At 38.0% G+C, this 24148-nt stretch overlaps 1 long non-coding RNA gene across 5 annotated transcripts in view; it reads left to right on the top strand.

Moving 5' to 3' along the window:
* The window catches only part of LOC109950905, a 48890-nt gene that overhangs the window by 6330 nt on the left and 18412 nt on the right, over positions 1–24148 (top strand). The window lies entirely within an intron of this gene.

Below are 24148 nucleotides of genomic sequence, written 5' to 3'. Positions count from 1 at the left end.
TCTTATTTAAAATACTCTTAGATCAAAAAGTGTGCAGATAGCAGGGTAAGGCATGACAGGAGGTGGAAAGGACTGCTCATTTTTGCATATGACCACTCTGAGTGATGATGGAAATAGTCATGCTATTAGACTCTTTGACTGGAGTATATATAATAATGATTTTACAACAGTTTAGAGAAATGACAGTACAGTAACATTGTATTTGCCAGTCAAAGAAATCAAACCTCTGATATTTATTATGTACTCTGTAATATCTTTTGCATGGTTGGTGTTTCATCAGTGGGTTAGTAAAACTTCAGTTTTATAACTACATCCTGTTATTGAGGTCCACAATGAGCCCAGTTGTTTTCCGGGTGGAAAGCCAACCTTCATTAGCATTTTTGCAAGGAGCTAGGTATTGTCCTTCTCTTAAGACTGACTGAGTGAGTCTGAAAGTTTTACAAGAACTGGCTGAGATTTGTACCTGTAAAAATCTGTGATTTTTTCTGGTTTTTTTTTAACAGTAAAAATCCATACAGAAAACAATGTTTAACCTTTAAAACTATAAAGCCTAGGTTGCAGGGCCATTAGTATTTTTTTTTTTGCAAAGCTGAAGTATTGCATGTTTTTCACTCTGTTTCAGGAGGATTTGCATATATGAAAATGCATAATAATACCTTTTGTCTTCTAAGCTGTCTATTTTAAAATTTTCAGTTCTGTTTTCAAAATAAAAATGCAAACGACTGTTTGGTGTAGTTTGTACATAAAGGAATATGCTGGTTTTTTCATATTTGTTTCTTCAATTAGCTAGTCTGACCCAATAAATTTTAGTGTTTTGTTACTAATAACTAATGAAGAACAGGTAACAAAAGCCACAGCAGCATCTTGTACCCATTAAGAATTGGATCAAGCTAACTTGCACATCGCATGAAGCACGCCGTCATATATAGAAAGCAAGAAGTGTCTGGGGCAGCATACACTATTAATTAGAGCTGAAGCTGGACTTCTGTTGTGGCAATCATGACTTTCATGTTCTATTACTTTCATGTGCTAAAAATACTATGCCACACTTGATGTTTTATGATTTATGTATGTGAGCGGGTGGACATTAGACACATTTTGTGAGTGGCTGCAAGCTTAAATTCCCCTCACTAAAGGAATGGAGATGTTCAGCAGGGGCATGGGGATATAAAGAGTGACCTAAAGCTTATCCACTTGAGAGTGAGAGTCCCTGGGGGGCAGCAGTCCATTATGGGAACTTGAACTCCGTAGGATGAAGCTGGAACAGCTTCCATAGCCCAAGTATCCAAACATTTCTGCATATTTTGTAGCATCTTTGTTTTGTACTTCTCAGGACTGTCGGTGCCCCTGGTGTAGGAGGAGCAGCGTCCCATGCCCACCCTTATATCTGCACTTTGGCTGGTATGGCAATCCATTACCCCATTTAAGAATTTCTGCCAGCTCCTGGTTGTTCACTACAGAAATTCTCTTCAGCCATTTCGCACTTGCACTGTTTGAAAATGGTTGGAGAGCAGTAACGAGATTGATCTGGTTTAGGGAACTAATTCACTCTGTCTTGTAGATGTAATGAATTTAAGTATGAGCAAGATCATCATGTTCATTTAGGGTAGCAATAACAAGGTAGGTAACTAAGCTGTCATTGCGATGCTTTCCGATATTTGGATCCTCCTGCTGAGAAGTGGTTAAGGAAAGCTGAATGTGAGACTTTGCTATTTCCTCTCTTAGCAAGAATGGGTGCAGAAACTCAGCCAATGCACAGCTGGAGGAAAGAGTTAGAAGGTGCTCTTCTGACAGGAGCTCCATCAGAGATCAGTAGGTTAATAGGATCCAATCAAAGGTCTTCTTTGGGTCATGCTTGAACAGCTAAAACACTTATTTGCGTTCTTCAAGCCAAATAATTGTATTTTGTGCTGAAGCAGAAGGGGAACACAAACACAGATAAATACTGCCTTTTTCATGGGGGCCAGTTACCAGCAGCTGAAGGGCAGTAAATTCCTAAACTGTTGGAGCACGATCCTGGTGGTATTGATTTGGTCGTGAGGTAGTTTCAAGTAAAGGTAATCACAAGTAAAACTCCCTGATCAGGCTGCTTGCACCCTTTTTGTTGTCACAGAACAGACACTGTAAAATTAATTTGTAATATTGCTATAAAATCACGTTACTGATCTAAGGAATTTGGATATTTTTATTCTTGTAATTTAAACTATTATTTTATGGCACGGTGTTGTTTGGATATTTCTCCATATAGCTCATTTTCTTTTTAGGTGGGTGCAGACTCTTCTGTCCCCATGCAGTGAAGTCATTTATGGATCATCTGCTCTGCAAATCTATCAAGAGAGAGATGGTTCAATGACATCATCCTCATGTCGTCAGTGGGAGCAGAGGACACTTAGAATCACATAAAATTATAATGCTAGTGTTAGGCTTGAAATTCTCAGTATTAGCAAAATCAAGAAATTTAGAGATCAGACAAATTAATAATACCTTCTAAGACCTTTCCTCCTCAAACGAAACTCTAAGTGTGAATGGACTTCAACCATGTCAGGGCTTTAACGGAAATGCTTAATATATGTAAACATGAAAAAAGATGTTAATGAACTTATAATGCTTTATGAGATTTATCTTTTGGCCAACTTGTAAAGAATTTTTAAATAGTTTTGTTTTCTTGGTTGCTTAAAAGTCTCTATTTTAATTCCTGAGATCCTTGTTCAGCCACTTTCTGAAATTTCCAAAATTTTCCAGGGCTATAATCTACTTTGACTTAAGACAGTCTGAAGAGGGCTGATGTTCCAGGGAACATGTGTTTTGAATTGAAGAACAATGATACAGTTTTGTTTGCACTCATAAATAATGAATCTTGTTCTGACCACAAGTAAAATTGTTTAAATTAGTCTCCTGATTCAGTAATTGATCTGAAGTGTATGCTATGTCAGAGCTATCAATATACTGATGGCTGCATGAATCTCAGAGAGCTACGGTAGTGTTTATGAAGGACATTATAAAAAATATAAAGGCAGTTAGAAATGAGCTTTGTGGATTATCTTCAGTTAATGGCATGGCAAATGTCATTTTATGGACCTAATTTACTGAACATTAATAATGCTACAGTTGAAGTAAATCATTTTAATGGCAAGATTTATGTGAATAACACTAGCACTAATTTGCCAATGGAATTTACAAAATCCATTTAGCTCTTCTAAAGAGGCACTAAATGGATGTTATGGCTTGGTTTTAGACTGCTGCTATCATGGGAGCAGGGCAGGCCTGCTCTTTCTTTCTCCCTTGTGTTTGTGCATAGTGAAAGCCAGAAGATGTGTTCAGCAATAACACTTCAGTGAGTCAGAGAATAGTGCTGAGTGATCAACCCACCCTTTTTGTGTGTGCCTTCAGCTAAGAGCAAGTGATTAAAGTTATGCCAAAGCAATTCTGGGAAGAGGTGCTTGGAGACTGTACCTCCTGCACGGTGTTCTCCCTGTATTAAGCAGCTTTTATCTTCAGATAGCTAAGCTGGTGTGAAGTTTTGTATCCTTTAGGGGTGCAGAAGGCTACTGGGAGAGCAAGATGGGGGGGATGAAGAAACCTCAATGCCTTTGCCCATTTTGCTTATGAAATTATTATCTGCTGGTATTAAATGCGGAATATACGACAGTATCTACAGTGTGAAGATGTCCAGGATGACAGGAGGTCCTTCCTCTTCACAAGAGATAATCAGGAACTCTCATGGCAAGTAAGATGCACTGAGCCAGCAAGGGGAAGCTCCCAAGCAGTGTACCCTCAAGAGGTGGAGCAGTAACACTGCAGAACCTTCGGTCTCCGTCAAGATGACGGAGGTGGTTCCTGCTTTTTCAGGAACAAATGCAGAAGTCAGAATTTTTTTAGCCTTAGTTTTCAAAATTCACGGTCACTTACTGTAAAAAACTTGTTTGAACTCAAGGCAAAATGAGTTTAATATAAGTAATTGACAAACCTATGAACTAATAAAGCTGGGAAAAGAAAGAAAACAAAAAAAGAAACTAAGAAAGACAGTGTTGTTTCTGTTTTTAAATACATAGAAATTACTTAGACACTGTCATAGTAGGGAACCACATAAATAAAAGATAGACAAATAGATAAATAGATAGATAGATAGATAGATAAACCAGCCAGCCAATGGAAGAAAAATGACTAAAGACTGTAGCGTTTGCTCATCAGGTGTCTAGTATGAACATACAAGCTGATCAAATAGTGCATAATTATCAGCTTAAAAATTATTGCATAGAGCATTTGATTATTCATGGAAAGTTATGGGCTCAGTTGAGTGTGAGATTTTATGCATGTCTGCTGGAACTGGTTGTTTATGATGTGACATTCTTTAATGGTAAAATGAAAAACAGCACAGTTCTGTGCCAGGACACAAGAGGGTCATAGGGGGAATGAATATTTATGAAGCAAAATAAATATGAAGATGGAACTTCCCTCTTCTTTTCCCATCCCCCACTACTGATTTTTTTTACTATACAGTCCATGACATGTAATTTACATTGGCTTATATATACCCTGGGACAGCTCACATCTGTGTTTAGCTCTGATTACGGTATGGTGTTGTGGACACCCTCTTTGAGAAGTGGGTGCTGTTAAAGGTGTCATTTGTCCTTTATTGCTTTAAGAATATTCATGTACTCCTGAAATGCTGCAATAAGCCAGTTTTGCAGGGCTATAGTTCTATTTTATCCATTTGTTTTAAGGAAATGTAGATACCTGTTCCCATTCAAACCCCTTGCCATAGGATTTCCCTGTATTCCATATTGTGATCTGCAATGTACTTTCAGGGAAGGGAGGGTTTTCTCCTCATTTTGCAAGTGAGGACCAAAGACAGAGGCAACTAATCTTTTCAGAACCGGACTGTGGCAGGGTGAGAAACCAAACAGAGGTGCCTTACATCCATAGCCTGTGCTTTAAGTACCAAGGTGAATTTTGTCTTTTGAATATTCTCTAATATTCACTCTTTGGTACTTATCCACCTGCCTGTATAGGTGGTACTTAACATCTTCCCTCAGTTTTTCAGGATGTAATTTGCGTAGATTTTTTGCCATGTGTAGTTTCAGACACATAATTGAAGTGGTTAAGATAGCTTAGTGCACTGAGATCCCCTCCACAGAAAATGGAGAGGAACATGTACTTCTGAAAAATGGTTTGGCTCTCCTAAGTTTTGATTTGACTGTGAAGATGACAATCTCCTTTTCACCAGAGGGAGGTCTACACTGAGGAGCTCCCAGAGTAGGAACTTCTGTTAGGTGACTGAAGTTGGAATGGATGCATGTAAGTGGAGTTTCTTAATAGTGAGACAGAACCTTGATGTCCTGCAGAGCCTCCTGGGATCATGATGCATTCTAGCAACAATTATCAAAAAGAACTGCTCTAAGGAAATGTGGGTAAAGTGAAAGCAGAAAGACTGCTAACACTTATTTTTACTCATTCATTGAGCAGCTATTGTGCAATTTTGCCAGAAACACCTCTTTCCAAGAAGTCTGTTTTTCAGTCCTGGGCACAGACAGTTGCCGACTTATCAAATAATGAGGTGTTTTTTGTAGTGTGCACAAATGAAGATGAGAAAAGCACATTCCTTGTAAATATATTCTCAGAGGAAAAAAAAAACCCCAGAATCTGGATGAGACATGACACATGAAAGCACTCAGTCTGACTCATATTACCACTAACTCATCATCACCTTTCTCAATAAAACCAAGCTGCTTAAAAATTGTGTTTAAAATGTTTTTTTTTCCCAGGGAGGAACAATATTTCAGGTGACAGAGAGGGAACACAGGAGACAGTAAAGAATTCAATATAGATAAAATACTATGGTTTTGCTCTAGTTTTTTTTCTTCACTACAATTTTTCTTCTGAATTCTTTATGGGCTGTGTTCTATGGGGGAAAAATGGCCCAAACAAAACAAGCTTTAAGAAGCAAAGTGAATTTCAAAGACAACCTGAAATGAAGAGTGAACATTCAAACAACTGAGAGGAAGCGTATCCCTCCTTTGAACTCTGGAGGTTAGTATGAACTGGCAATACTTTCTTTCAGACCGTTCCTCACAATTAGGTACAGCACTGATGAAAACTCAGAGAGGAGATCAATGATGTGATCTGGAAAGAGATTGAACCCATAATGGAGCAATCAAGAGCAAATGCTTTCTGAACATGGGCTTTCACAGGGATCAAAAGAATTTCTTCAACAGCCTGTTTATTTACTAGCGAAGGTACTTGTATTTATTACCCTACTGAGAACAAAGAACCAGTGCTGGTACCTGGTTGTTTTATTTCCACAGTTCTGCTATCATCATCAATAGCTGAGACAAGTTCCTCAACAGAAACAAGAAATGGGCCTGCTTGCCCACAGCTAGATGGCTTGAAGGAAGAGTATTATGGTGTAACATTTTCTTCTTGTCTCCAGCTCTCTCCCACGGGAGAAAGGAAACCATCTGCACAGCCCACATCCTTCATTGCCCTAACTTCCTTAGAAAGAGCACCAAAAATCCACCAAAAAAACATTTGAGATGTTAAAGTGTAGGATCTCAGTTTGTGATCTTGCTGAGGAAAATCATAGCTGAGAATTTTCAAAAGGCAAGATAGTTTAGTTATATCACACAGATGAATTTTATTGTCAGGAGATGGGATTCTAATGGAAAGTTTTGTTTCCATTTTATATGTTCTGCATTATTTTGCTTCTTGGGATTGAGCAGGGATAATAGATACTTGGCTCTGTTTCCTTGTGCAATTTAAAGAAAATAGATCATTGTCTGACCTGAAACTGAGAGGACACCACTGTCCGTCTAATTCTGTGTTTGGATGCTTCTGAGCAGTGAGCGTGGGGCACAGGGACACAAAAACTTGAATCTCTCATCCAAGAGACCACTTAAGGACTTGTATTTAACACGGGAACAAACTTCTGGAATTAAGAGCCTTACTGGATGGGGTCAGAGCTCATAATTTGGTCTTGAACCAAAGAGGGGGCTTAGGGAAGCATCCACTCACTACAGCAGCATCAGACAGCCAGAGCCTCCTGGTGAATCTTTCTCATTGTTTTAAATGCTATTTATATATTTCAAAGTGTAACGAATGGAAAGATCATAAAATCATGGTGACTGTTCATAAAATTTAGGGAAAACAAAATAAACAGTCACAGACCCTGAGTTGAAAGAATGAAAAAAAAATCCACAGTTTTTCTCCAACAAGAGATGTATTCCCATGATGTACATTCTTGGTATAATTCATATCATATAAACTGAATAAACACAAGGAAAAGCCACAACATGAACAAAAAAAAAAAGGAACAGGAATGACTCATTCTCTGGCAAAGAGCAATCTTAAGAAAAATTACTATCTGCAGGACCTGTCCGCAGAGCCTCTTCTACTGCTTGGTTACAATAAACAAAGATTCCATCTTTTAAAACAAAACAATTTTTTAAATAATGAAAAATATCCTCAGAGACCACTCACGACTTATTAGGGTTTTATCTAGACAGAAAAATTAATACGCAAGGTTTGTGTCAAAGTAAAAATTAGTTTCCCCTATAACTTACACTTATTCTGCGTAACTACTGCTTTCATATTTCTCATTTTATTGACCTACTCACCTTACTCTGAGCAACTTACTCACTCTGTATGTCCCCAGTATTTGAAATGAGCTTCAGCATGCCATCCAACGTAAAAAATAGTTTGACATAGTAGCTGAATTGTCACAGGCATGTCAAGATATATGTGGGGTATTTTGTGATTTTTCTGCCCATTCCAGGGCATCCACACAGCTACTGAGGACCTTTGTGTTAAACCAGCTTTGACTAATGAAGTCCTTGTCTGCCATGGGGTGTTCCTTAATTGGGTACAGGGGTTATGTTTTATTTATTTGTCCTTTGTTTTTTTGAGTTTCCTTTTCCAGCACCTCTTCTCTCAGATGGTCCTAATGATTCTTGAAGATCCCCATGGTGGTAAGTTTCTATCAGGACATAGCTGTATTGTTTCAGAGGTTTGCCATGCTCCCTCTAGTGTGACTGAACAGCTATGTTAGGTAGTCCCTGGGAGTGGCTGGCAAGATCTTGCCTTTTTTTGGTCCTTTTCTCACTCTTCTTTTGGCAGCGATTTTTTTAGGATAAAAGAGAACACCCTTTGTCCCTGTTGTTCCTGTAAGTATAGATGTATGATAGGGCACAGCCAGCTGAAGCAGACCTTGTCAAGAGATTCTTGGGGGTCTCTTTGACACCTCCCCATGTTCAGGAAATGTCCAGTATATTTATTTGCTTTTTGACAAGGTACAGTGGGACCAGATCTCCAGATCTCTGGTGATGCCTTTGTGAGAAATGGTGGAAAACCACTGCGTAGTTTGGTACTCTCCACAAAACCAGAGTTTTAGCAAAGCAGTCAAGTAATAATGGACATAATAACATTTCTTCCTAGAATCAATGCGAGCAACCTACCAAAACACAGAAATTGTATTCAAGTGAAAGTGATGAGTAATTTTCACTTGTATCATTGTCGTATTTTTGTATATTTCGCTATTGTGATCTTTCCTATTATGCTTTCTGTAACATCCAGGAGTCTCTGTGAGGAGTGAATCATCTAGTAAGGACATCCCAGAGAAAGTGGGAATGAACTCTTTCCTAAGTGCTTCAAGCATCCAAGAACCTCTTTAATACATAACATGGAAGTCATTATTTTGGATATTTGCAGAGAGAGTGCATTTGCAATGTATCATATACACCTTTGGTCTCTGAGAAAACAAATAATGTGAAGGGCAAGAACACAGTTACAGCTCTGTTCTGTTTCCATATTTTTGTGCCTCCTTGGGATACTTGCATTGCAGTCTCGAATGCATTAAGTGTTATGCATGAAGTCACATGACTTGAACTCTGGGCCAGACAGAGATTAATTGATTTCTAATGGAAAAATGCGTGCCTGATGCTCTCATCATCTCAAGCCATCCTTTCCTGCCTAGTGAGTGGTAATCTGTTGTCCATCAGAAAGTTAAATCTGGAACGTTATTTACTCTTGTTGATACAAACTGTGGAAATATATCTCTTCCTTTCCACCTGCTTCATAGGGTAACTTTTCCAGTTCTTTTCATTTGGTTTGTGGTGGATCCTTTCAATGGGCAACTTCTAATTTTGAAAATCAGTCTTGTGAAGAACTGTCTTTGTTACAGACAGGGTCTGTCCTGCTGCTGTGTTTTCTGCTAGGGTATGTACCTGAGGTGCATACATCTAGCTAGTAAACATAATAAGTATCTTAGGTTTGTCAGGAACAGACTGACTGGAGTAGAGTGTGTGTGTCTGTTTTTTGGGAGTTGGTAGTGAGTGTGCCACATGTTCTGCCACCAGCTTACCCCCCTGAGGCTATGCATCTCCTGCTTCCCTCACAAGGCAATTTAAAAGTGGGCTAAGTCCACCTCAGGACTTTTCTCAAGCCTTACCCAGCACATTTAAGATGTTCATATCTGGTGTATTGCTGTTCTTACTCTTCACTGTATGGCTGGCCAGACTGGATGGAGCTGTTGTGGGATAATGTTTTGATCCATTATGATAGTGTTTTGTTGACATACCTTCATCATGACAAGGATTTGACAGATTAATGCCCTGACTTTGTCCTGCTGGACCACTTCTCTGTAACATGTTGTATAAAAACTGGATATAGTTTCACTTTGCTTTTCAGTTTCATTTTGGTCTTTTGCTACTTTTTGGTCTGTTTAGAAAATCAGCTCTTCAGGGCAGGAGCCTGCTGTTCTAATGCATCTATATAGTTTCTGTCAGTGAAAACAACAAATGAAAAGTGCCTCACTTCTGGTTGTATTCACAGAGCGTGTCTTACTCTGGGGACAGACACAGAGCATCTGAGTTACTTGCACTGACATGCAATGCTTGTAATCCTTGAAGGTTACACCAAGTCCCTCTGATGTGTGCTTGGGCAAAATATTGCTTCTTTGGCAGTGACCAAAAGAATGATGCTTTTGGCCTCTCTACCACTGTTCTTGTGATGCAGATGTCTGTTGGCAAATATCTATCTGTCCTCCATCTTTGGTGGTGAAAACACCGAGAGTCAGACTTCACTTCCTGAGGATGCGTTGTCATTCTAGAAAAATTAGAATGGTATTTCATTTCTAAGAAAATTAGGACTTCATTTCATGAAAATATGTGGTCATGGTATGTAGCTGTGAAGTGAGGGATATGTCTGAGGAAGCAATCAGCTTTCAAATAATGTTTGCCATATAGGATGAAAAGGAAGTACCTTGCCTTTTACTGCATCCCTTCCAACCTGGTTCAGTTTTGCCTGCACCTGCATGCAAGATTGCAAGTCCTGGGATGGTGTGTGCTTTTTCTCCAACTTTCCTTAAACTGAGTACAATCCCAGTCCTGAAGCTCTTATTTTTCTTGTGAAAGATATTCCAACTTTTTAAACAGCTATTGTTCAAAAGATGCTTCTACCCCTCTGACTTTTCAATAATTGCCCACCCTGTTTACAGATATGTCAAGCACAGTTCAGAGGCAGATTCTAAAGAAGTTTTCTACCATCATCATTCCTAGTAAATTCATAGATTTAATTCAACCTATCTTTAGAACACACATCATTTTGTTTCCCAATAAAGTATTCTTTTTGTGACCTCCTAATTAATAAGATTAAGGGAATTTAGCCCGGGAAACTGACAAAAGGCAACATTCTAGGACCCTCACTGAATATTAATATCCATCTTGTAGCAAAAGCAGAACACTTGTTTGTGTATATTGGAGCCCCACTGGTTTAGGTCTTTACTAGGAAAACAACAAAGAAGAGGAAAAAAATAACAAATTACAGCTGAAACAAATCATCAGCATTGCTGTTTTCAAATTACTGTATTTCTGGGGAATTTCAGCCAGTTACATGAAAAAGAAGACACCAGTTTCAATGGAGCTTTGATAGTCAGGTTATGTTAATAATGGGAACTCATGTAAAATGCATAAGGTATACCTTACAGATGAAGAAGATTGCTAATAATTATTCTGTATGCTAAGAGTGTAGCTCTTTCTGAACTGATACATAAAGACTCCTTTACATCCCAGTCTAATTACTTATAGACAGTTGAGCACAAAATTGCTTTCATCTGTTTGAACATGTGGAAGGAAAGAGATTAGAGAAGTACCTTTCAAAACAGCTGGTTGGCATGTTAAAGAAGAAAACCTACTGGTTCTTCGGTTCTGACTGAAAAGTGCATTTCTTTATAATTAGACCTATTAAAGTAAATGTCATGCAGGGGGATTCTCAGAGGAGGTGACTGGGGTGCACAGCATGAAAAGTCAGTTGCTCTCTTGTGGCTGCTCCAGAAACTGGAAGTTTTCAAAGATGGGGAAAGATAGGAGTAGGTGTTTCGACACCTTGTGTTTTTCCCTGGCCATTTTGTGATTTCTTTTGGTGCACTGGCTCCCATAAAATAGGAGTGGGAATTCCTGAGGTGATAAATGGCTGTGTGTATGACCCTTCTTGATCCTTTCCTGACCCTTCTTGATCCTTTCCTGACCCTTCTTGATCCTTTTCTTTTGCTGTCCTTAAAGAAGAAGTCAATGTAAGTGGTGTGGAAAATAATCTCTTACACAGGAAAAAATCATATAGAGTGACATCAGAATTGCGGAATAATATTTGTTGGAGTCTTTGGAGCTCTTCTGGTCCAGCCCTCCAGCCCTCCAAAAGGTTGTTTGTGTCCTTGTCCTGTCAAGTTTTGATCATCTCAGAGAATATCTCAAGGTCAAGTCTCAAGAACAAGGGAACAGTTAAAATAACCAGCTTAATCTGGCGTTCTATCCCTGGCAGTCACAAGTGGGTAGTATTTAGGGGATGATCAGTGAGAAAGTCTGAAGTAATCCTTCCTGCTGCATCCCTCAAATCTGTGAGTTTTGGGTTTATTTTATGCATATCTGGAATCTGTGGCATGCGGGTTGGTCTTTTTTTTCATCATAGGTATTGACTCTTTATAAGACAAAGATGGTGTATGGGCAGATTCTGTGTTCAGTCCAGGTTCTTGTCTTCCCTAGATGAATTTTCACACGCATAAAGACAGAAAATTTTAGATAAGACTTTACAAGACATTTCATCAAATAAACAAGAGGTCCACAGCCTTAATATGTACTGCTGCCCTTTTTCATTAGAAAAGATCCAGAAAGACACCTGCTCTTTGTGTCCATCTGGGTATGCTGATAATTGGACACTGTGGTCTCTCAGCTGGCAGTACTTGAGTAATAATAATGAAATTGCCCCATGTAGTGGCTCACAAATCCCAGCTCTTTCTGAATTTACCTTGCTTCCCACAAAGGCCCTTGGTGAAGCTATTTTACGCTGTTTAAGGAAGGATATCCCGGCCTCTCCTGAGCTCATATCAAGAGGCTTAACCTCTCCTTTGAGAAAGCAAAAGGCAATATGGTACATAGCTCCAAAAGATGACTGACCCTTTCATTAGTGAAGTTATTGAAGAGGACGTGGTGGAGCACAGAACTTGCTGGATGCTTCCTGTTAAACCTCTAGGGCAGCACAGGAGAATGACTGTCTCACAGAGCCCTGAGTCTTCCCAGGGACCAGCACCACACAGTGACCACTGAGTGCTTGTCTTGGGATGACTTTATGGTGTGTATCCCATATTGCTGCCCTATGCCCAGAAATTAATTTTTGTGCCTTTCTATGCCTTTAAACTGAGCCTGAGAGGGGGAAGGAAAAACTGAGCAAAACTTTTTCAAAGCAGTTTGCAACTTGTTCAAGGTCACACAGAGATAGCGACTTTTTTTCAGCTGCGGCAGGAGGGTGAGAAGGGAGGGAAGCACCCGGCTGGCTTTTCTTCCCAGCCAGCTTTCGGCAGTTTTTTATCCCTCAGCTCCTTTTCCTTCAGAGAGTTGAACTTTTGTTTTCCGGGGCTTTGTTTTTTTCCCTTTTCTCTCTGCTGGACTGTTTCAACATCAGGATACATGGGAGGAATTCCCACCGAGGCCTTGGCCCTGGAGATGGGCTGGGAGATAGAGAGATCTACCGAAGGACACTGAAATTTTCCCAGGTTTCTCTCAGCAGAGCAAGACGTTTTATTATTTAGCATCATTATCTTTTTCCTGTGTGTTTGTTCAATAAATAGTTTTTATCTCTTTCACTTTCCTTTGAGGAAAATGTATTTTTCCTGAACATGGTGGGGGAGGGGTGGTTGTGACCTGCCTTCTCTCAGAGGATGTATTTCTAAATTTGGCCAAACTGGAAGAGTGCTTGACTAGAAATAAAAATAACTGTGACAACATCAGTCACACTAAGTCATGAATGAGTTGGCCTTTTTCTTTTTTTTCTAACTTGGTTTGGACTTACATCAACTTTGAATTCTTTATGGAAAGAAGATACCTCTGATTAAAAGATACATCTTGATTTAAAGGACAGCTAGTGTGTTGTACATATAATACATGGCTACCAGGAGCACTACTGATTGCTGATAATTTAATTCCTATAACAGACTAGAGAAAGCTTATTACCTGGCAGCCAGCATTCAATCACTATTTTCTGAAATAAATAGCCTATCAGACAGCTAGTGATAAAAAAGCAAACATGATGTTCTTAACTTTGTGTATTTTTAAATGTAATATACTGTGCTAACAAAGACGTCCTAAAAGCTGTCTTGCTGCTAATCCTTCTCAATGGCTTTTCCCTGTGTTTGTGGCATGGTTTATTTAAGTAAGTGGTATTGTTACATTAATTTTAAAATCTGATGTATCACTAAATAAGATAATAGAGCATGAAATGCACTAAAATACCGTCTTCTCTGTTATACTCATGAGGCTCATGGTTGGTTTTTATTGTGATGTAGAAAAAGAAGCATCTTAAAATAAGTAAGTACCACTGGTTGCGTATTTTCTTTCTTTCATTATCATTGTTGTTGGAACCATAAAAACAAGTAGAGGAGCAAAGACTATAGAAACACTCAAGGATCTTGGCTGCAGAAGATTAAATACTGTAAAAAAAAATAATTCTCCCCATTTCTCCAACAACCCAAAACCACATATCCCTCCACAGAAAACTTGGTGTTTTAGTCTGGTAAAATGTAATAAATGGAGAAGCAGCGAGGCGGATAAGGGAAGTAGAAGGGAAGAATCTCATTCATTTTAATTAATTAATAAAGAAAATTACAGCAAATCTATGGAAAATACATCAGTCCTTTCAGTTATCTGTCTTTTACTGATATAGGTTGAAGTCTGCTGTGACATTGGTTATAGATCAAATATAGAGCTGACTGTGAATTTTCATTGTGACATGAACAAACATTTTTTGGATCAAAACATAATTTTTAATAAAAGTTTGGAATTGTTCAATATGCTATAAGTAGGAAGTGACATACTATGATATTTAGTTGGGGAATTAGAATAGCTCAAATGAAAATGTTTTATTCACCTAAGAGATGCAAGGTGATGTATTTCAGATTAGCTGAACATGAACCTGTGTCTGCCTAAGACACCCCATAGAAGCAGAGGATCTGCTTTTTGGTGTAGCTCACATTCCTATGCTCTTCTAATTGGGATTTTTGGCATGGTGAGGTTTCCACAATATATCATTGCTCATTCTCATTGCCTAAGAAATACATTAAATTGAAACACAGGGCAAATTAATCCATAGATCAGTCCAAGATTTCTTATTTGGGATTTGGAGGAAACAAACTTTCCAATGAAAAACAGAATGAGTTTTGAATGTTCTAAATCAAATTAGTACATAATTGAAAATACGATGTATACATTTTTGATAATATATGGCATACTTTTATTCCTCTGCAATGTATATACACTGCAAATAGGCAAAATTTTCTGTATTGAATTTAAAATTATTTGAGCTAAAAATGAGGACTGAAATCAACTTCTTGCATAATTATAACCACTTAAAAAAAGGCAATGAGAGAAAAGAGAGGAAAAAATTAGTGAAAATTGGCTCAGAGATGGGAGTATATTATTAAAAAAACCTTGTATGTGGCGATAATAATGGCAAGATGATGGAGTGTTTCCTTATAGATATTCTGAGGTTGTGGAGATTAAGGAATCTGTCCCCTTTTACCTTCACCTTCCTTCGTAAAATCTATTTTCACTGTAATGTAATGTACTAATAAACACTAAAGGCATTTTAGAATAAATCAGGTCATAGCTTCTGCTTCCTTTTGAGTGTCCATCTGAAATAATTAGCTGCAGAAAAGTATATACATAAATATATATATATTTATATACACTTTTGGAAGAAATGGCACAGCTGCTGCCAGCTATGCCCTCTGGCACTCCGAGAGGCAGAAGCTCCTCCTGGGTTTTGCAGTATGCTCTGAAGTGGAGCTGTGTTTTAATTGCTCCATCCATCCCTATTAAGGGACAGGCAGAAAAGGAAAAAAAAACATCTAATGAGAAAACAGATATTGTATATACATTACACTAAATACCTGTGGTTAAAAGAATATTAATGTTGCTAAATGAAGCACTGAAAATCCAGGAAATATATGGCTCCTGGTCTAATGTTAATTTAGCTTCTGCAGCCAACACCATTATGCTACAGTTCCAGGGATTCCTGCTTCACCTACTGTAGGATTGGCTGGTCCTTCAAGACTTTTCTACTCTTCACAGGTGGTATGGAGATCCAAGCCTTATTTATCTTATAAAATAGATACCCTGTTCTAAGTACAGGGTTATTAATTTCCTCATCATTTTTCATTTAGGCCTCCTACTACATTAGGTTAATGGTACTCATGGTACTCATGGTGCTCATTGTTATAATATGCAATGTCTTCAAGAGCATTCAATATTGTATTTCTGCAAAATCCTGGGAGGTGATGGGTGATTACTATTGCTCGTTATATGTGTTGTTATGCACACAATATTGTTCGTGAGCAAAGAAAAACTTTATATACATAGCCAAGAATTTATTTTTGTCATGTCTAAAATATTTTCAGTATAATCCAAGAATCATTTGTGCAAATTTAACTTCAGAAAAGAATATTTGAATACAGAAATTCTCATTAATAATAACAATTTCGTTAAAATTGTAATACACATGCTTAATTTCCACCCCTTCTTCTGTTATTATGCTCAACATTTTCCTGCTCCTCTTGCTCCCAAGGTTGGTGGTTTCATTTTAAGCATGTTGGGGGTGCATTGCACACTTGTCAGCTTCTAGTCATTTACTCAAAGAAATATGATGTTCATCTTGGTGGTTTCCTCAATGAAGGATTTTCTATATGCTTGCTAACATATAATTATATATTTGCTCTTTCCTCATAGGTCTGCAGCTTTAAGTTATGTCCAAATTTGCTGGATATATGCCCTTTCTGTAGGCTATATGTTATGTCTTTATTCTTAGTTATACCTAAGCCCAGTTTTGTCCAGTCCCAGGTGTGCTTTTCTTTAACTGACTGTAGGTTAGTTGCTTACAGCTGTGGGTCTTGAGTACCAAGCCTGTGTACACATTTCTTATCATCCCATGGAGGTATTCCTCTAGACTGCATCCTGTCTGTCCACTTCTCTGCTGTCACAGCAGGCCTGGATTTCTCTACACTACATCATTAATATATATTAGAGTTGTGAAATCATAGTCGTATTCCATATAAAGATAAACAAAAGTAAAACAAATCAGCCAGAGGTACCTGTTACATTAGAAAACTTGATGTTAAAGACAAATCAAGAGAAGCAAAGTTGCCAGCTAGCCAAGAAAAGCCCACACAGGGCAAGCCTGGCAATCTTCAGTCTTGAGGTCTGGGAAACTCAGTGCAAATCTGATAGTTTGCTACTAGCAAGAGCTATTCCATATTTCAGGGGCTGAAATTACAGTGTGCATCCTGAGATATAAATTAATTAGAAAGAAAATTCTACATTTCTTTAATAATTACTTGAACTCATTGAAAGTTGTGTTTTTTGAAACTTCAAGGAGTTTCAATTCATTGAAAGTACTTTTAGTTCCTAATTAGACCATTGCAATCATGCTGTAAACAAAGGTGGTGATGAGCAGACACATGCTGAGTTAGGATGTTGTCTAGTAGAAATGGACACATTAGAGGATTTTGGAGTTAGGTGGAAGCTCAGCTCAGAACCCAGAAGTTCAGAGTAAATTTCACTGGTATTGGCTGTTTTGAGCTGCCCTGGGAATGCAAAGCAGCTATAAAATTGACTTAAATGGCCAGTAAAATGGGTCTTACTGCTGCTTTGTGTCACTGAATTGCTCCAAAGCAGCTGGAATATCCCATGAATCTGGTCCCAGATGTTTATGTGGAGTTTATTCAAACTATTCTAACCTCTTTGACATGAAATCTGCTGAAACCTCATGAGAATAAGTTCTTCCTCCTTCTACTCTCAACCAGAAATGCCAAATGAATGGGCAGCTTTTAGTTTCTTTACTCTTTTCATTTGATGAATACTGTACATGCAAAACAAAGCCACCAGAACTTAACCAAGTATTTCAGAATTTCTCCTCAAACATAATTTAATTTTAATTCTAAGAAGATCCACTGTGTTTGGGTGGTAGTGACATCACCACTTATACCTAAATTGGGTTCTTTACTGTTGCTGATATATATATGTGTATATATATATATATATATATATATATATATTGCAGGATTCATTTTCTATCATGTGGTCTTACATCTAACGGTCCTGATTTTCAGCTGGATTGCAATTAACTTGTGTAATAAATTCGTTGCCTATTCTGTTTTTTTCCATTCTAGTTACTATGTTATCTACTGCTGTATTCCAACAGGTGGTCATTTGTGGGTTTGGTTTCACAGGAGCTCAGGCAATTGCAGTTCAGTTTAGTAACCTGTCATTCTCTTTAGGGGTGATGGTGCAAGATATGCTAGTACATCATCCCACTCATCTGGACACTTAATCTATGAGTTCAAATCAAAGTTAGAATTATTTTATAACAATGCAAGAGTGAAATTTACAGTACCTTCATTCACACTAAACCCAAACTCATACTAAATTGGCTCACTCTAGTCAAGGAGCACCCCTGTGGACTAAGTTACCTCTTGGCATGAGTAAAAGTGTTACAGTCTGTCCCATTCTGATGCCAGCTCCAATCTGGGTCTGTTCTGCCTTTATAACAAAATTCAGGTAGCAGGAAAGAGACACCAGATCTGTATTCCCATCCCTTGTACTGACCCTTGTTTGTACAATTAAATTTGCATAAGGTCACAGATTTCTGTGATGTTCAGGATAGTCTTTACCATGACACCTATGTCATCTTTGGGACTTTTCTCCTTATCAGAGGCAAGTCCAGCTTTTCATAAGATATAAATAATGTAAAATTGTATAAAAATATTTCTGGCTTGAGTAATCTGAAGCACAGCCAAACAAAACACTAGGGATTGCATTGGAAGGAACGTCTTTCATTTTTTGGCAGCACAGATGAAGTAGCTGACCCAACAGAAAATATCTCTAATGTATTTGTTTAAAATTCCCCAACTTTTTCAAAACATTCATAAAAATATTGAGCTTTAAGTTTACACTTTACAACATCCTTGAAGAAACATCCTGCAAACATGACTTATCACCAAATTAGAGATGCACTAACAGATAGAGAAAGGACTGTTTTTTGTGGCCAAGGTGAAGGCTAAAGTAAATATTGATTACAGACTAGTTTTTATACACCAATATTCAAAAGGAGTTAAAGAGGCACTTTCTTCAATAGGAATGTTCATTCTAATCCTCTTTTTATCCCGTGTTTGGTTGCTATATTTTATTTAATGCATTTTACAATAATAAGAGCTTTGTATAGGTTGCATAGTGAAGCTTTCAAATATCTACATGAAAGGCATGACCTTAAAAAGGAGGCAGGAGGGACAGAATAGGTGAATTGTTAACAGATGAATAATTGGTCTTGAGAAATGTCAACAGAGCCTGCTTGTCTACACTACAGCCATTCCAGGAGAGGTAAACAGAGGTAGTCTTTTTGCTGCAATTATACTTGTGACATTCAGAGGGATTCTTCTAATGACTCACATGCCTGAAATTACTTGGTCTACAGTGGGTTGAGGCCAATCTGAATCCAGTAGCACACTGCATAGTGACGAAGTTATTAGTCAAGGAATATGTTTATTTAAAATAAAAGTAGCTCCAAATTAGGTGCCAGTTATTTTTTTAGTCTGTGTGTTGGACCAGTAGATAAGACCATCAAATAGAGGGAAAACCAGCAGAATGTTCACATATGGTTTTATGAATATTTAGCACCCAGCTGATAATATAAAGGTTAAGGGCATTCATCATTTGCAAATTTCTGTTTGGAGGACCTTGTAATGTGGAGGTTGAAAAGACTCCACACTCCTGTACTACAGAATTCACTGTGTAAGCAGTCAGGATGGAGAGTGGGAGAGGATGTGGAATGTCCGTGTACACAGCAGGAGTGTTAGGATCTGTGGTGTCCTTCCCATAGGCATTGCCTGACGCTGCACTCCACTCTGCTCTTTCTCTCAGACTGAATAACTCCTGTGCTTCAGAGTCCCTCTGTGTAACAGACTTTTCATATATACTCGAAGCAGTAATCCAGTAGCTCAGGCATCACTCTATTAATATTCCATTGATTATTGTTTTATTGAGAAACTGGACATAACAATTAGGACTTCTGTCCTATTTTATCACTTGAAGATTAACTTGTGACCTAAATTGAATCACTCAGTCATGCTGAAAACTGCAGAGATTGTCTTGTCTAGCTGAAGTATCTGTCACATGCTTTTTAGATAAGAGACTTTATTTTAAAACAGGCATCAGGAGAAATTGTTTGACATGATTTAAAAGTCTGCCAGTGATCCTTGCTAATTTCCCCAAAGTGTCACTAATATCTGAGTTCAGACAAAAGAGTCTAGGGTTATAGATTCAGGTGCTGCTTTGTGTCTTTACCGAATATCCTCACATATTTGTGAGCCTGCTGTGTTCCATGCCTATATTTGCTCTCTTTCCTCTCATCACCCAGTTCAACTGCCCACCAGCAACAGCAAACTCCTGCAGTGTCCCATTTATCCCTCTTATACATCCACATTAGGCAAGGCAGTGATATTTCAAAAATGTCTTTTGACTATCAAATTAGGCCTCAAATCTCATGAGAACTCCAATTTCAAGATTACACATGTTCAATATAAGGTCCCACTTGTAGGATTAAACTTTCTGGGAAGCAGACATCAAACAGCATGGTATGAGAGATTTTCCTCACCCAGGACATGGTGGGCCATGTGTCAGGACTATGACCCACATGAGTACTTTTGTTGCACACCTTTGTCCCATAAAAGTAGGCAGATATGTTTAGTAACAACCATGTCTGTACATTGCAACTCCTGCCTGTACAGCAACAGGAGCATCCCGTCGTTTTTATGTAGTACTCAATATAGAATCTCTCCATGACTTCTGTACCTCTGTTAGGAATTACCATGTGGTATATACAAGCAAGAAACTGACAGCTTTTTGCTGCAATCACTGAGATTTTACAACTGTGCAACTAATGCACCTTTTGCCTTTTTACCAAATATTTTTGTCTCAAGGCACTATAGGATGAGTATTTTAACTGATATGAAGTGTGAGTTTTGCTTTTTAATTTCTAATTGATCACAGTCCAATTGTTGTTTATATTGTGTTATGTTAGCTGATGCGGTGTAAGAGTCCAGTTAGAGAAAACAGAATATATAAAGAATCCTACGCATTCAATAATACTGATAAGATGCCATCTATTTTTTCACTTTTGAATCTTTTTGCCACATTCTTCAATTAATTCATTGATGTTTCTTGGGGATTCATCCCCCAAGATCCTCTATTACTTTCACATAACTACACTAGGCACGTAATGTTTTTCCTGGTATGATTCCCTTTTGCTTCTCAAACACATCTCTTTTCTTGATGTTGGCAGTATGAACTGTTTGATGGGGTAGAATTTATAAACATTATCTTTTAGAACTTGCACAACTGGATGAAACCAATAATTCACTCCTTTTTTTCTTACAGAAGTGTTTCCAAGGCTAAAAATCTTTTATGGTATTGCTAGCTTTCTATTTCCTAGAAAAATGAAAAAAATTGAAAATACTAGCTATTACTGAAACAGCTTGTATTCTACTTCTCTTTCACCAGTATTCATTATTTATCATTGTCTTCACAAAATTAGGCCAGCATGTTGCCATATTTGGACACAATTTCAAAGTAGCACTGAATGTTAAAAAGAGAAGCATTATAAAACAAACCACATTTGAAACTATGTCCTTTTGGTTTCTGGATTTGAAAAAGTGTCAATAAAAATAAAGGTAGTCTGAGTAACTTTGGAAATAGGTTGAAGATTCTAGATTATTAGGTAGTTCTAGGAAAAACAGGGGTTTTTTTTGTTCATCTTAAGGTCCTCCTGCAAATAAGCTCCATCTTGTGTTCGAATTTGTGGGTTTTTAAAGGAAGGAAATGTAATTGCATAAAAATATGCAGAAGACATATTAGGGTAGCTGCACAACTGTACTGATGTTGGTAAGTGGACTGATTGTGAAGTGGGCAAAGTCACCCAAGTGTCTAGGGGTATGTCTTAGGTTGGGAATTTCTGTGAGTCACCCTCAATCCACATCAAAGCCAAACTGAGGTGTGCACCAGCTCTTCCCTACACATCTGCGTCAGCCCATTTTTGATCAAAAGAAATGGGCAAGAGATTTCCCATTTAAAATCCTGCCCCCTCCCCCCCCAGCATAGATAATGCGAGTTTATTTTCTATATAACAAGTCTGAACACTTACTGCCACTTAATAATTTGATATTAGCCAATTTGTTCCCCACAGAGTGACACAAGAGTGGTATCACAGAGTCAATTGAGCATATATGTGTTTTAGCCCTGAGCTAAAGTCTTGAGCTACAAACAGAACTCAAGGTCTCTCAAGTTTTCCTTGGTTATTATTGTGGCTATTCTTTCAGAGGGTTATGGAAATCTGAGCTGCACTGTCTTTCAGAGTCTTCATGAAGCACAGCTGTACTTCACACAATTGTTTAAAGGATTCTGTCTGAATTACAGTGAACCTCAAAAGTTGTCACAGATAATTGAATGATCATCCCTCAGGGACTCTGGAAATATCATTGCGGAACTGTCCAGCAAAAATTTCTTCAGTGAAGAGTGTTTTATATGGTGTCCACCTCAGAGCTGGTGCAGACAGGAAAGAGCAGGGTGAGAACTGGCCATAAGTGTGCTGAGGGAGAGAATGTAACTGCCTGCTCCGGGCCGTGTCTTTCCCTCTGTCTGATCCTGCAAGAAACACTTGTTCTTAGGGTCAAGCTATTGGTGTACATTCAGTTCTTAAAGATAACTAAGAAGGGAATAGATACATGAGGAAATTCAGAAATTTAACTAATGGAACCTACTGCCTGCCCACAAAATGAAAAACCAGGTATTGATGCATGCTGGACTGAACTTTGAAAAGATGGGAAGGCCACTGGAGATAGGAAAGGTGGGAAGGTCATAAGCTTGGCACCTAAATCAAATACTCAAACTGCCTCTGTCCATTATTTCCTCTGGTCTTCGATCAGAGAGCTCTTTCCTCAAAATTCTTTCATAAATTTTTAGTGAATATTTATGTGAAGGGGGTGCATCTGTGTGTCGACTGAAAAATGAGAATTTTGAAGGGAATCTTCAATTTTATTCAGTTTTATATGAAGAGATTTTGGAAGCAGTTGGACATTTTGCTACAAAACATATATTCTGCTTTCTTATAGGGATATGTATGTAGTGGAAAATATCTTTTTATCCGAGCCTTCCTTTGATAACTCTTTTACTTTTCCATTCTTTTGCCATTTTACTTCTACTGCTTTTTGACCCTGTCTGTGTTCCCCCACTTAATAATGTGCTAAATGTTTGTGTCTTCTGCAACTCTTACATTGAGACCCTTCAGTAACATCCTATTAGACACCTTGCATGAATGCCTAGAGATGAACAACAGAGGTAGCTGAAAGAGCACACAGGCAATTCCAAGACACAAGTGATGTGTGACAAACTGTCTCCACTCTGCTTACATAATTGTCTGAATCTTGATTTAAGTTTCCCCTGCTGCCAGAAAAGAATTATGCCGCAGAATCTGTGCTCTTCCTATTTGAACACTGGATTGTCATTAGTGATGATTTGTGCCAGATATCATTAAAATTATGCATAAAAATATAAATGATCTGCAAAGCAATTACAAGCTTACCGTTCCAGACCACTTTTTCGTCACCCAAAGCTCTCTGTGTTTTGAATGAGATTTTCACATGCAGAAAAATAATCCCTATTTTTATTCCTTAAAATAAATTTCAGGACTTTTTTTTCCCAATTTATTTATTTGTAATTAAAAAACAGGCAAGTTATTTAGGAGCTCAGTGAATACCAAGTGAATGTGGTGCCCAAGCACCTTAGCAAATCTGGGCCTGAGAACAACTGAAGTTGAGTGTACTTGAAATATGTGGCTCTTCCTGGAAGTGGGAATAGCCACTACTTCAAAACACAGCAAACCTCAACTGCTTGTTGATAGGTTTTGTTTCTGTGATGTATTTATTTCAGTAGAAATATGATTGCTAGACCTGATTTTAACCAGGTATCTTGTGGGCAGATATTATACAAATTTCTCTACACAAGATCTGCTAATGCATCTCAGTTTGAATTTGTAAATCTGCCAAGTTTCACTCATTCAGAGAGAGGCTTCCTCATTTGGGATTAATTTTAAGACTCTCTTAAAAAGTGTCTCCACTTGTGATGAAACATTTTGCTGTGTGTGAATGAGATGTATAAAACCTCATTCTAAAGGCCAAATTCATCTCTGGTGTAACTTCCAGGGAATTCCACGATGCTTTGAAATCTTTTTCATTCAGATGATCACAGCTCAAGAAGCGTGAACACTTCTTCAACTTGATCCCTGTGCATTTTGCACGGAGTGCCAGTCATATAATGGTTTCCTGAAATGTTCATTTGGAGTGAGAGATGAGCGAGTCACAGATCATTTTCATTTTAGCCTAAGCCAGGATGAAAACTCTACTGATGAGGTGAATTTGACATACAGCTTAGCTATTCATACATAAGAATAACATACACTTTACAACATATATAAACACACTTAAAATAGTAAAACTTCCCGTTTTTCTTTGTTCCTTTCTCCAAAATAAGCATATTAAGAAAGCAGTGAAAGTAAGTAGCTTGTGAAA

Source organism: Corvus cornix, chromosome 1, assembly GCF_000738735.6.
Source record: "Corvus cornix cornix isolate S_Up_H32 chromosome 1, ASM73873v5, whole genome shotgun sequence".
NCBI lineage: Eukaryota > Metazoa > Chordata > Aves > Passeriformes > Corvidae > Corvus > Corvus cornix.
Note: the sequence above shows the minus strand (reverse complement) of the source record. Positions and strands in the feature narration are given on the sequence as shown.